This window comes from Anser brachyrhynchus, assembly GCF_964034855.1.
Source record: "Anser brachyrhynchus genome assembly, chromosome: 1".
NCBI classification, from domain to species: Eukaryota; Metazoa; Chordata; class Aves; order Anseriformes; family Anatidae; genus Anser; species Anser brachyrhynchus.
In genome coordinates, this window is record NC_137694.1 from 159,541,708 (window position 1) to 159,552,647 (window position 10,940).

At 34.3% G+C, this 10,940-nt stretch overlaps 2 long non-coding RNA genes across 4 annotated transcripts; one reads left to right on the forward strand and one right to left on the reverse strand.

Annotated features, from left to right (window-relative positions):
- Window positions 1-583: 583 nt before the first annotated feature.
- Window positions 584-6,112, reverse strand: LOC308188346. Of its 3 annotated transcripts, XR_013945428.1 has the most exons (5): window positions 4,543-6,112; window positions 4,358-4,443; window positions 4,105-4,124; window positions 3,615-3,660; window positions 2,487-3,393 (listed from the first exon to the last, which is right to left on the reverse strand). It is a non-coding gene; the product is annotated as an uncharacterized lncRNA (long non-coding RNA). The 3 variants fall into 3 exon arrangements; XR_013945426.1 differs by lacking the exons at window positions 2,487-3,393; window positions 4,105-4,124 and adding an exon at window positions 584-2,478; XR_013945427.1 differs by lacking the exon at window positions 4,105-4,124.
- Window positions 6,113-6,231: 119 nt separating this feature from the next.
- LOC308188352 lies at window positions 6,232-9,168 on the forward strand. Its single transcript, XR_013945437.1, has 3 exons — window positions 6,232-6,362; window positions 7,127-7,409; window positions 9,117-9,168. It is a non-coding gene; the product is annotated as an uncharacterized lncRNA (long non-coding RNA).
- Window positions 9,169-10,940: the final 1,772 nt, after the last annotated feature.

Genomic DNA, 10,940 nt, shown 5'->3' on the forward strand with positions numbered 1-10,940 from the left:
CCTGGTACCTAACAGCCCAACTTTTAGGCATTGCAGTCATGATTATTGTGATGCCAAGGTCTGTTCCCATGGTTTGACTTCATTTATAGGATGACAGACTACACAGTACTGAGACACTTAAGGCTAATCGTCACTAAAAATTTGAAACTATCCTTTCATTTGTAAAGATGGGCTCTCCAAATAAGTCTCACATTGAATGACAATTGAGAAGAAATACATAAAAAAATATTCAGAGCAAAGGCTCAAAAGTGATGGCTACAGGTTAAAAGTTACAATTTTTTTTTTCATTTTTTTCAGTCTGAATAAGAAAAATAGGGTATGATTTAACCAAGTGTGTTGATTTTACTGTGATTTTAGTTGAAACCCTCACGTAAAAGGAAAAAAAGTATGGGAGTACCTTGAAACTAGGTCTATTTGGAAATGGTATTTTAAAAATTGTACATTTCAGTGTTTTGATTTTATATGTCATTAACTGCTTTCAGGTTCTTCAGCTTTTGGGACTGGCACATTTTTACCTGAACTGTAACATTCTTGAAGGAGAAACAAACAAAACCAAAGCACAGTACTGGACCAAAAGGTAAATTTATCCTTCAAATACTATAATTATTTTCACATAGATAGAACTGGAAATGTTTATGTCACTGTCCTGAAAAATCTCTATTTGTATGGTTTTATCTGGTCAGGGAAAAAGTACATTCACAACAGATTGTTCACCTATTTTTTCCCAGTAATCTCTGGAGAGAGATACTTAATGAATCTCAGGGAAACTCGAGGAATAACCAACATGTAATCCCTTACTCTTTCATCTCTGAGTCTCCTAACATGGGTATAAGTGTACATAGTAGCTGGATTTTGGCCAAAATTCTGCCAGGAGAAGGTGATAATGCCACTCTATAGAAACAGCTGTAACCCTTTTGTGTTCAGAAAAGGGTATTTACTATATGTAGAACTAGCCAAAACCCGTAATAATTTCTGTGGTTCAATTATACAAAGGGAGAATTAGTGAAGTTATTTACATTAAATTGTTTCTATTTGAGTTAGTGATTAGGCAAGACTAAAGGCATTTCTTTTATGTGAATCATGGCTAAGATGGTTGAAGAAAACAGATGAGAAAATAGCTTGTTCGCTTACATAGCTGAAAATTTATTAGAATTAAAATGTAAATATACTTATTCAAACATTTTATTTTTAATAGATCATAAAATAACAATTCACATCACTATATAATTATTGCCTTGGACTGTAAAATACTTAGATAAATATGTGTTAATATATTTATAGCTTGTCTCATACCTTCCTAAAAATGCTTACCATTTGACAGACTCCACAAACACCTGTCATCTTGTCAGACTACGCTTTGCATTTTATCTTTTGTCTCTTCTTCATAAAATCTATGATTCTTAATGAGATTTCTCTTCAGAGAGATTAGAGCACTATAACGCTGTCATTCAGACAAGATTTTGCATCCTTTAGAAAAAGGATTCTATAATTTATTTTTGTCTAAAACATCTCTAGTATCATTATAATTGGAAAAGGAAAACAGATCTTGATAAACACAAGTACCAATGTATTTGCAGATACCTAAATGCCTGGTTAAAAATTCAACTGGAAGCTTAAATTCCAGGTAATTCATTCATCAGTATCAAATAGAAGCAAATCGTAAAGTAAATTTATAGAACCTTATTGATTTTTGTTTTTCACCCAGTCAATCCTCTGACTTTATCTTGTCGTTATGTAAAGACTTAATTTTCTTTTCACATTATGTACTTTTATGCCCTCTGAATTCCTGTTCTGTATTCCATTTCAAGTATTTTTGATATTGTTGAAACAGTAGTTGTGATATTTTTTAAGATCAAAAAGTCCTTTCTTAATAGGAATTAAATATACCCATCCTCTGAAGCACAAGTATTACAATGAGGTCATTTCACTCAGCATGGTGTAAACTAAGCACAATCTGCATTGACATAGCTTAAAATGAATATTGCTTATTTAAGGATAATGTTACACCTCATAACAACTCTGAAGTTGGAGAATGGGTTGTAAACAGAAGTGATCCAACTGGAATTTATGGTCACTTGAGAAAATTAAACTGCCTTTGGCTTCAGAAAATGAAAGTGTGAAGTCTTTTCTCTTTGAAGAAAAATGATAATCAGAATTTCTTCACACTTCCCCCCAAAAGAAGAATAAAGCTGCATATAGACATGTAGCGTTACCACATCTCACTTTATGAGAGCTACATCATGATGAGATAAAACAGCATTGCTATCACAGTCAAATACTATTTGCGCTGACTCCACTGAAAAATCTAGAAGACAATACCGCTGTAGTCATATGGTTATATGACTCCATCCTAGAAAGTCTTGTTTGTTTTGTTTGGATTTGATCTTGATTTCTTTTCTCCTCAATGGGAAAAGGGCATGAATTGCTTACAGCTACTCTTGCTATACGTTTTTGTAAGGCAAGATAGAAAACATATACCTGTTAAGGAATAAAAAATTAGCGGGGATTGAGACATGATCCTTCCTGAAGGATCTGGCTTTACAAGCTTGCACTACAAAAGTAGAAGTTGCAAAACCGATACTTATATTAAGTTTTAAGTATTAAGTTGTTCAGCCCTATCCTTGAAATCATTGTTTTCAAAGTATTCCTTGGGCAAAGCCTAGTGCTTCCAGTAATTTGAAAAGAAATAGAAATAGAACTGATTTCATCTGTGGATACTCAGTTGGTCCCAACTAATTACTGCAATTTTGATTGTTGAAACTGATGAAGACTCTGAAGAAGAACATAAGAAAATTCACTTAAAATAATACTACACTGTATTAATAGCGTTCTTAAGAACATCTTGTAGAGAAATTAATATCTAGCCCAGGGAAGATTACCATCATGAGTTCAAACACAGCTTGCTATTCTTGGAAAAATAACATTGTTTATATTTTTCTGCATAAATAGATGATATACACAGATCTTTTGTTGTTCTTCAGTACAAGATTCCAAGGTGAAAACAGTTTACACAACTTAATCATTTTAGTATTGAGTGAAAGTGGATTAAAGTTTAAAGTAGATTAAAGTTTAAAGTTTTAAAGATAAAAACAATAAACTAAACTAATTGATTCCAAGACCTCCTCACAAGGTCTACAATTTAATTTCAAGTATTGAATGTATGTGTATTCTCAATTGTTTATGAAGGGAAAATGAAAATTTGTGCTAGTGGTCAAAGGAGCTAGAACTAATTTTGCAACTTCTTCAGATATCCACAAGGAATTTTGTCCTGCCCCCGCCCCCCCCAAAAAAAAAAACCACAACACATTGTGGCATAAAGGTATAATTTCAGTTCACATCAGAAGACATTCTTCTCACTGCAGTACAGTTAAGCCCCACAAAGTGCCAAAAAACCTGCCAAAAAGTAATGTATTTACAAATTAGTTTTACATGTTGGCATTAGTTACTTGTCTGACCTTGCATTCAGGGCTTGATCTATCTGGAGGGGAACACGTAATGCTGTGCAAGGTTGTTTGGTTGTATGACTGACAACATGACTTTAAAATTTTGAACTGTTTGTATAGAAGCAAAATACAGAAGAGTACACTATCCCCAAGGGAAACACAGAAAACTACCTGTTGCTTCTCAGGTTTAAAGTCTTCCCTTCAAAGGTGTAAGCATCTGTTAAGGTGTAAGAAAAGGTGTAATCAGCTGTTTGAGTACAATTCTTACGTATACATGAACATTTTCCTCTCCAGTTTCTAACTTGCAGTGCAACATTTTTCATCGTACTCTTAGATCAGGATTCTGATTGTAACAATGGTTCCTAGTGCAAGTTTCCAGAGAAGAGAGAAGCAAACCAGTCCTGACTACTTTGAATGAGATGGAGATAGCAAACAAATGTAAATGAAGAAAATAAACCTGTGGAAATGTTTTCAAGTAATTGTTATTGTCCAAAATCTTTAAATTAGTTAAACCCTGAAAGTTAATTAATATCAACTTCGGTTGCATCACTAAATTTGAAGTAGTAAGGCAGACTTGCACCATTGCAGAGCCTCAGTCACAGTTTAAATTGACACTGTCTCTAACTCTACAAGAATGAAAGAGAAAAGCATATCTTCCTACCTTGTCAGCTCCTGGCAGACCTAAAGAAAAAGTTGTTAAAAGGTAATGTTTCTTAGGACATTTCACCAAATATGTAATATTTGGTAGTAACTAGACAACAAATGAAAGGGAAGATGAAACAGTAGAAGGTACTTGCATGGCCTTAATTTACATGGCAATTGACAATGACAATCTGCAATGGTTTATAAGGACCTGTGGACCTGTTGTTCAATCTTAACAAATACTTAAAAACATTCTTCAAAATCAACCTTACCTGCATGCACTTCAGCTTCTGAGGTTGTTTTACTTTTGTTGTTGCTTGTTTGTTTTTTGTTTTATTTTTCAGGGCTGGGAAGAAAGCTTAGAATCCATGTAAGTAACTTCACAGAAAACAGTCAAGGTGAAGGAAGTACTCAAACTCCTCAACACTAAACAACTGTAGAACCCAGAAACACTTACCTGCCAGCTTCTGAACTTCAGTCACTGCTAAACTACTTCCCAGTAAAGTAGTACCACCAGGGTTCTACTGTATTGAGAAGGCACCACCAATGTAACTAGCTCATAGAGTCTCTAAAACTACTTTACAGAAACAGTAGAAAACATGAAGAAAAAACAGCCTACTGAACACTGAGTTCATTTCACCATAGTAGAAAAACACCAAAAATAACCCAAGCCTCAAACTTCCCTGAGGAGACAATTCCCCCCAACTCCTCATGCTTCCTATATAGCAAAGGTCAAATGATCCACACCTGGCAGATTTCACTTAACAAGGGTGGAGCCAAGGGACCTTGTGGAATAGGCTCATCTACCTGGCTTCAGTGTTTTAAGGTCAATTGCTCCTTATCGCTAAGACAAATAACCTGACAAGGGGCTTAGTTGTTAGAGTTGACCTAATGAATTAACTGCAAAAGATGCATAAGGGTCATATTTCTGTTAGTCATTCTGTGAGGAAAATTAGTACAGAGCCTGTGAAAATCGTAGAATCATTGAATATCCTGAGTTGGAAGGGACCCATAAGGATCATCAAGTCCAACTCCTGGCACCACACAAGTCTACCCAAAAGTTTAGACCATGTGACTAAGTGCACAGTCTAATCTCTTTTTAAATTCAGACAGGCTTGGTGCAGTGACTACTTCACTGGGGAGCCTGTTCCAGTGTGCGACCATGCTCTTGGTGAAGAACCTCTTCCTGATGTCCAGCCTAAACTCCCCCTGCCTCAGCTTAACACCGTTCCCATGGGTCCTATCACTGGTGATTATGGAGAATAGGTCACCTGCCTCTCCACTCCCCCTCGCGAGGAAGTTGTAGACTGCAATGAGGTCCCCCTTCAGTCTCCTCTTTTCCAGGCTGAACAGGCCCAGTGACCTCAGGTGCTCCTTATCATCTTCCCCTCTAGGCCCTTCACCATCTTCATCACCCTCCTCTGGACACTCTCCAACAGTTTAATGTCCTTTTTGTACTTTGTTGCCCAGAAAGAAAAAAGCTAAAGAAATGGTTGACTGCTCTGTCGAATCGTGTTCCTGGTGGAAAAATTCTGGGGACCAGATCTGGGGACTAGTGATTCTTTAAACATCACTCATTTTCTTCTTACTGCTGCTAAGCACTGAGCTGATGTTTTCACGAAACTCTTTTTCTTGCTTCTGCATAGTAATGGTCATCTCCAAGCCCAAGGTTATACTATCTGAAGCAGGAATATATTCTCCATGTGTGTAATATTTTACATTAATCTGCAGTCAACTTCATCTTCCATTTTATTGCTTGGTCAGTCTCATAAGGTCCTTCACAATTTCCCCTATCCCTACTTCCTTTAATAACTTTATATAATCAGAAGATTTTCCACCCTTTACTCACTTTTCTAGATACATACATGCACAAAGCTGTTTTAATACATATGAAAATATTAAAATATCTTCGGAGACCTCTAGGTAACTTCCTTTCACTGTGATAACTTATCTTTAACTCCTACCCTCTGTTTTCTGTCTTTGCACCAACTGTTTTATCCACATAATGGAGTGTCATACATGTCCCATTCCCCCACAGCCTTCATTCCCATCTGGTAGCGATGACGGTATCTCTATGACTGCAATCATCATAAGATGTGGGAGCATAATGCTGCTGCCAGGTGCAGTCCTGTTCTAGTGTGAGATTCAGGCATACATTATGCAACTAATTCAGCTCCCAAAATCTCTGCCAAGAACAAACTGTGCCACCTGATGCCAGAGAGACACCCCAGCATGGTTCAGAGAGAGTATGCCTCAGCGAGAGTTCTCTATTTTAGAGTATGGCTTAATCCTTAGCTTGTTCAAAGCATTTTCACAGTGATTTTAGATGCTGCTGTTTGCCACTGTTTGTTCCCTTTATGAAAATTTGACCTATTGATTGCAATCAAGTCCACTTATTAAATTTGTTGTACAGTTTATATAATGAGTCCATTTATCAAAATAAGGTTTTGCTTGTTGTGAGATATTTCTCAATTAAAATGATTTATAAAGTCTAGCATACTGACAATAAAATTAAATACTTCAATGTTGTATACATAATGTTGTATACATAAGGCAAGGCACTGAATGTTACAGTTTAGTTTATTGGCATATACATACTGTTTTCTCTTGGTTTATATGCTAGCATTATTGCTTTTTGGCACAGATGGAATTTACAACAGATGCGGTTGTTTTACTTCCTTTACTTGCAAATATGTACATGATCAACAGGAAAATTTAACCAATATAGTATTTTCCTGTTACAGTTTAGCGGGATCATTCCCACCATGCAGGACAACAACAATAGTAGCAAATTTAGGAACTGAGTGTACTTAGTATATAAATCGTTCTTTATCTTTAAATGCATTTATTTTTAGTTGCTACTCTGTGTTTCAAATCTCACCTTTCCTGTAGTACTATGTATTGCCAGGTTTGAAAATGAAACTATTTTTGAATCATCAGAGAGCAAAAAAAGCCTAAGCAATCAAATTTAGGTGTGAAAGACACATTTTCATGATTCAGTAACTTCAAAGTAGCTAACTCATATTTTCCTATTCTTTCAGAAATTCAACTTTAAATTGAAAATCTTCATGGAAAAGTTTATCTCAAGGCTCTGTGGTCTGTTCTGAAAAGCTATGCAACAAGAAACAGTGCTTAAAAGAATCCATTGAGGACTATACCTTTAATCATATTATTATGCATATTATGCTCTAGTTCTACATTTATTCACTGTGGACATTGTGAACCTATTTCTTCAAAAATATATGGAGGACAGAGTACATTTTCAAAACACATTTGAACTTTTTGTCCTAGATAAAACAAGCACTTGAAAACTGTACACACTAGGTAATAATGGTTTTATTGATGTCTCACAAATCCCAAAGAAATCTAGTACTCTGGAAACTGGATTTATTATACTCCTTCATATGTTTTTCTAGAAAGCCATTTCTCTCTCTCTCTTTTTCTCTCTAGATGTGGGAGTGTGTAATACCTTTACCCAGTACTGAGACAAGTACCTTTTTGAGCATCAGGTCAGTCTCAGAGGTAGAAAATGAAATGTCTTACCTCTAAACTCTGACTGATTTCTGTATATTCTGACAAAATTTAAAGATATGTTATCTTCCTAGAAGTTTAGAATCAAACAGAATCTAATTATATGAAATAAAAATAAAGAAGATCGAAAGTCCTTTGCAAGCCTTTAAGAAATGTCAACCCTCTCACTCTGGAGTTATCAATAACTTTAGTGTCACAAAGCAGATTTTTTCTTTTTTTCCCCTGTAGTTTGAACTGTTTTTCTTGTACTCTGAAGTCCTGGATCCACTATGACAGGAGACGGGAGGTTCTGTAATGATTTCTAGAATACCTTGCTGTCTTCCCAACTTGTTTCCCATCATTTTGTGATCATAAGGTCTCAGTTAACTTATGATTCAGAGTTTGGCTCCAAACCATAAATATTGTACAAATTATATTATGTTATCTGTAAAAATAAATCTGGAAACAACTTCATATGTCCGTTAGCTTATGAACAGTATATATATATATATATTTCACTATGCACTAATATACGGAAGTAGAAAGAAGAGTAAAAAATATTCCTAATATTAATGAATTTTATTTCATCATATTTTACATCTTATTTTTAAGTCTGACAGCAAAATGGATCTGCATTTAATATTCACTGCTAGTGCCTCACAAGGTAGATGATATATATTATTATTTGAGATTCAAGAATATCTATATTTCTCTGTAGTATACAGTTTCCAACATTATTTTGAAAGCTTGCTTTTTCTGTAGAATGAAGTTGATATATTCAGTAACAGAGAGACTGTTTTTGAGAGTATATTAGTTCTAATTTGGAAGTCTAATTACAAATGCTGCTGGGAAGGTCATATTTCAAAAATAATGATGTTAAATCTCTCCTGTAGGAAAGGTCTTATGGTTTTAGAATCTCTTTCCTTTTACTTAACTGATTCATAATTCCTTGCCTTCATTATGAACACGTAAGCATTGCATGGTAGCATGATAAAATATTCAAAGCTTTTGGAATCAATTACTGTTACTTTCCTTCTGATCTAAAACAAAAAGTTGATGGATGTCAGTTCTTCAACTTTGAGATGTTTAAACAAACAAAAAAGAGGTAGATGATAACGCCAGAGGCCTAGTGGGCTGATATAACAAAATACTTCTCACGTCTTAAGACTGAAATGATACACTAAACTTTCTCTTCAGAACGCAACTTAATGGAAGCATAATGTAAACCTAGATGCAAAATGTTTCACCTTGAATTTTGGTTTTAAGTTTCACATTCTAATTTTTTCAGTTCCCTCACTGGACCAAAAAAGTACTGATTATATAAAGTAGTTTCAAAGATATCTTTGTACAGAACTCAACTATCAAGGTTTTATCTAGGGGAAAACTGCAAAACATTTTATGTTTCCTCATTTTAGATTCAAAAGGAAAAAGACAGTCATCCTCGCCTAACTATTCAAACTATTTTGATGAAAATTTTATCCAGGTTAAAATAATGTGTTATCTCAACTCTTTATTCCCCAGAAATATGGCAATAGTAAGCTGCAAAGAGACATCGTTTGCAATATGTTGGATACCTTTTACTCAATCCATAGACTGAAGATGCTGATAGGTGTCACACTATTTAAAAAACAAGTAAAATATGGTAATATTTTATTATGGTATAACTGTGGAAAAGTACATTTCTGTCTTTAAAATATAGCATTTTATATATATATATATGTTTTTATTATTATTTTAGGTTTCTAGAGCAAATTAAAATCCTCAACTAACTTCACTGACAATAACTTTTCTTAATACAGCTGAAATGTGAAACCATTTTCAGGTGAGTTCATGAATGCTGAAGATGTCTTTGTAGTCTTTAGTTACATAGGTTAATATCTACGTGAAAGCTTAGGTAGTCTCAACACTCAGTCCTTCCTTTTATTTCTGGAGGTGTTAAAAGGGCACTAAATGCTATTTTCTATAGAAAGATGAGAGAAATAGTTATTCTAATTTCCAGAGCACTGAGAAAAATAGTGATCAGTCAAGAGCATTTGAAGTTGTCTATTGATAGGTGTGGAGCTGCTCCTAGTTCCCCAGAGGACAAAGGGACTAACAGAAAGAATAACATTTTGATTAAATAAGTAACTGTAGCCCTTGTGCTCAGAAAGGGCAGTGAAATATTTTTATTTACCTTCCTGTGATTTATATCAGATTCTATATTTAATCCCTCCTATGTTTAATTTCCTTTCACTGCTTGGACAAGAGAAGGGTTCTAGCATTTACAGTATTAACTCCTCTTCTTGTCCTTTTTGATGACATAGTTTATATATTTTCTGGCTCTTCCATAATATTCAAAGGTCTTTTCTCCTCCAGGCTTAAACAGAAGGTATAACAATGAAAACTTCTTGTAGAAAGACTGAGAGATCTTAAAGAAAAAGTTTTTCTTGTTTCTGACTGCAAAACATAAAGCACATTTGAACAATAAAAAAATAAATCTTCCCTGTGACCATCATCCCTGGTAGGCACCTGGACAAATTTTGTATTAAGTAATTGCTTTTGTCTTGCTCCTTTGAGAACTTCCTTTGAGGTTCCAAGTGTCTTCAGTTCATGATGAACTTCAGGGACGGGAGAGAGGTTTCTGAGACTCTTGTTGCAAACAGTCACCATCTTTCAAAACTGAGTCCTCTCCAATAACATTTAATTTGTAGGATATCATTTATATTCATCTGATATTTGTGGCATTTGTGAATTTAAATATGCATTTTAATCAATACTGTTTTTATATGGCAATGAGCTCTAGATTAGCAAAGTAGCATCCCTGTTATATTACAGTTCATTTCTTCCCTTCTGGACACACAAAAGATAATTGAATTCATAGAGTAATGTCCTGAAAGCATGTGTTATAGACTAGTTTCCTGGATAAACTAAAGCTTGATTAGATCTCTGAATATTCTTAGATTGTGGCCAAATGCCACTGCTATTAAAGCTGAATTTTAATAGAGGCTAATGCGGGCTTTGGATAACATCTATAATTCAGTTTAAAAAGTTCTTTGACATTGTTCGTAACATCGTGAAATCACTATCAATGTGTGTGTTAAGTTTTAAATCAAAAGAAAATGAGGCAATGAAAAGAAAAGCTTTTTACTTACTAGATCCACATCACAGGATTCTGTGACATGTGACGTATAAAGTGAATAGAAATTATTAAATATTCTTTATCTTAAAAAGAATATATAAAACATAAAAATAAGGTATCAAATACAGATGGATAAATTAAAAAAAATGAATTTAAATTCTCCTAAAATAAGAAATATAATTTTAAATCATTTTTCCCTACACATTTATTAAAGAAGGTAACCCATA